Genomic DNA, 3,797 nt, shown 5'->3' on the forward strand with positions numbered 1-3,797 from the left:
TGTGTCTAACCTCGACAGAATATAGAAGACGCAAGCTTGTGAAGTCACGAACCCGCACCTGCAAAAAAAAAAAAGAACTGATCGATTAATGGAAACAAATATGAACCGAGAACCTACCTAATCACAACTTGAATCAATCCAATCTAACACCTATCTACTTTCACAACTTCAATCAATCAAATCTAAGACCTATATACTTTCACAATGAGGGTTGGTGAGCGATGAGAGATTACGGTGAAGAGATGTTGTGCAGAGGGAGGGTTGGTGAGCGATGAGAGATCGAGGCGGAGATGGTGGAAAGAGGTTGTGGAGAGGAAGGTTTGGTGAGCGATGGAGTCGTAGATGGAGGAGAGAGGATGTGAAGAGGAAGGGAAGATGGAGAAAACGCGGCGGAGATGGTGGAGAGATGATGTGGAGAGGAAGGGTTGGTGACTGATGGAGTCGGAGATGGTGGAGAGGAAGGGAAGACGGTGAAACCAGTCAGAGATGGTGGAGCTCGATGGAGGTGGAGAAGAAAGGGAAGATGGAGAGAACGAGGTAAATTTTATCCCTTTCTATTATTATTTTTTTAATGCTATGAAAAGGTTATGTTCTTAAAACATACCGCCCAAATCCATTTTTTTCACTAAGTGTTGGCGCTAATCCTAAAAACTTGGGTGATTAGTGATTTTTTTTATGTTAACTGTTTTCTCGGCATAGCATTAGTAAAATGCTATAACTTTCCTAGCTAGACTTACAAATACTTTTCCATAGCAGTTAGGAAAATTGTGCTATCTTAATCTGCTATCAATACCTATATTTGTTGTAGTGCCTGATGAGTACTTTGAATGGGAGCACAAGATGAACGAGTTCTTCCATTCTTGCGGCTGCCCAGATTTTGAAAAGTGTACATTGCAGCCGATCAGCTCGTCAACCAAGCTCAACACTGGTGGAGCCAATCTACTGCAAAAGAAAACCGTCGCCGGTGTTCTCGAGAATCAACTTGGGATGAGATGAAAAATATGATGAGGAAGCAATACATCCCACGCAATCAATATCCAGAAATCCGGAGGCAGTTTCGTACACTTTGCCAAGAAGATAAGACGGTCATGGAGTATCACAAGCAATTCAACCATCTTCGCATTCGGCTCAATCCAGGAGTAAGCAATGAGAATGTCATGGACCAGTTTGTTTATGGGCTAAGAGATGAGATTCGTTTTCACCTACAAAGGTACTCATGCGATGGTTTGGACGGGTTGGCCCAACAAGCGGCCCAAATTGAGTATGAGAACAAAGAGCCTGAGCCGCTTGATCCGTCAGAAGAGGTCCAGCAAAATTCGAGGTACATCTTTATACCACATGAGCAAGTTTTGAGGACAAAACTTTTTCAAGGAGGAGAATATGATGCAGGCATCAAATCCACTGCTCATAAAGTAGACAAGACTTTCCATGTTTGGACTCGGATGAACCTAGACGACATCAAGCCTATTGTTCGTTTTATTCAGCTGACTGTCCCCAAACAAAGGCCACCACTTAAGCCTCCTTATCAGCTCCAAAAGATCAGTCCAAAGGTATTAAAGACGTGGTCAACACTCATTAATAAGCAGATTTCAATTCCTTGAGATCAGCCTTTTGACCAGCCTATTTGATTCTTTTCTTAATGATGATTTATCCTAAAATCATCCTTTCATTTGTCTTTTGATTCTGAAACCTTTGTCCAAGAGCTATATATAAAGCTCCTCTCATTTCATTGTAAAATCAGACTTGAGTATTGAATAAAAAGTGAGATTTTCTCTTGAGAGCTTTTATGCTTGTTCTTGTTAATTCTAAGTTATGTGAGAAGCTTTCTTAGGATACAAGTGTGGAACCTTTATCTTTGTGTGAGATTCACTTAGGTGTTGGTTCTTGATCTTATCTCAAAGCTTTTCACATCTTTGAGTGGCGATCTTCATTTCATTTAAGCCGTAGGTTTTGATTTCTTGTGAGAAAAGCTAGAGTGAGATTCTCAGCCTGTATCACTAATTCTCAGTTAGATCTACAGGTTTGCGGTGTAAATAACAATTAAAAGCAATAAATCGAAGGTTAGGTGAAAAAGATTAATGGTGGCTGCTGAAAAAATTACAGGAACCGTAAGAATTTGAAGACTTGGTCTAAAGAAGAAGAAAAGAAAGAAAGAAGTTAATTACTATTATGCCACTCTTAAAATAAAAACTAAAAATGGACTTTGAGCTTCTTGAACTGGGGATTAGGTAGACAAAACACGTGTTGAGCCACTGAACCACACTGATCTGTTCAACTTGATTATACGAGCTATATATTATATCCAATCCCATTAGAAAATTTATAAACACATAAAATAAATCCCCGATTAAACGTGGATTAATCCCCGCTTTATTCATTAGGCGCTAGGCTCTACCTGAGCGTACGGATAACAGGGAGTGGAAGTAATCATTTCCAAAACCACTGATAACCAAAGTGAGAATATGGTTTTAACATTTAAGGCAGCGCACAAGCAAATCTAAACCAACATTTTCTTACAGCCGTTTAATTACCAGATGTAAATATTATATACAAGCTAAATGTTCTTTCACGATCAATAAAATAGAACATATCATATAACTCAAACCAGCTCCAAGAACAAGTAAAAGTGAAAATAGTGTCAAAAACTTTTGCAAGAACAGAGTAAATAAAAAAAACCAAACCAGCGAGTTTGCATCATCAATAACGGTCCAACGGAAACAAAACTACAAATCCATAAGATAAGAGACGTAAATAAAAACGCTACAACTAAACCACTCTTCCACAATATGAATCTAATAAAGCACTTCAATAGCTTCATTCTTCAACAGCGATCTTGCCCTTCTCGCTCACATAGATACCATCAAGAAACTTCCTAATATCCTTCTTCTTCACATGGCATTTCTGCTCAGAATCAAAACAATCATCAAAAACAGACAAAGACTCAACACAATTACATTGCATGTTCCTTACGCTCTAACAGCAATTTAAAACAAACAACATCAAATAAGAACGAACCTGATTAATAAGAGCGCATGAACGGGAGACAAGCTCGATATCATTACCCTCAAGAGTAATCTCATCCTTGACTTTCTCAGACCGAACAATGGTAACACCATCCAACATATCAACCTTCCTGACCTTCTTCTCGCCGAGGAAGTTACGGATCTCGATGGACTTGTTGTCGCCGGAGATGGAAGCGTTGATAGGGAAATGAGCATACACGAACCTCATCTTGTAGAGGAAACCCTGAGTGACGCCAGCGATGAGATTGCTGACGTGGCTCAGAGCGGTTCTGATCGAGGCGCTGGCCTTGCGGGAGCCGAACCACGAGTCGATCTTGAGCTGTCGCTTGCCCGTGACGTCGTCTTTGATGAGCTGGAAATCGAGGTTGAGATGCTTGAAGTCGCGAGTGAGCTTCCGCGTGGGCCTTCCACTTCGATCACCTTGGCGTGGACCTTGATGGAGACGCCTTCGGGGATGTCCATGGTCTCGGATGATAAGATCGTCTTCATCTTTCGTCTCTCGAGAGTGTGTGAAATGCCGACGGCGCTACTTCGGTATAGAAAAGAAATTTGGGAACAAGAGAAACCCTAAAGATCGCTTTTTAAATATGTAAATGTTTTGTAGAGTTTGTTTAAAGTTGAAAGAATGGGCTTCCGGTAAATGAAAACCCATCAGTTGAAATAAAGTTCATAAAGTCATTTCAGGCCCTCCATCCATTAGATGTTTTGGACATCGTTGATTCACTTTTTATTAAGCAGCGATAAGACTTTTTTCTCGTTTGTAGTTTTTGGGCT

At 40.4% G+C, this 3,797-nt stretch overlaps 1 pseudogene; it reads right to left on the bottom strand.

The window, feature by feature from the left end:
• Nucleotides 1–2,572: 2,572 nt before the first annotated feature.
• On the bottom strand, nt 2,573–3,588 carry LOC130499605 (60S ribosomal protein L9-2-like; annotated as a pseudogene).
• Nucleotides 3,589–3,797: the final 209 nt, after the last annotated feature.

Source organism: Raphanus sativus, chromosome 9 (genome assembly GCF_000801105.2).
Source record: "Raphanus sativus cultivar WK10039 chromosome 9, ASM80110v3, whole genome shotgun sequence".
Classification (NCBI taxonomy): domain Eukaryota; kingdom Viridiplantae; phylum Streptophyta; class Magnoliopsida; order Brassicales; family Brassicaceae; genus Raphanus; species Raphanus sativus.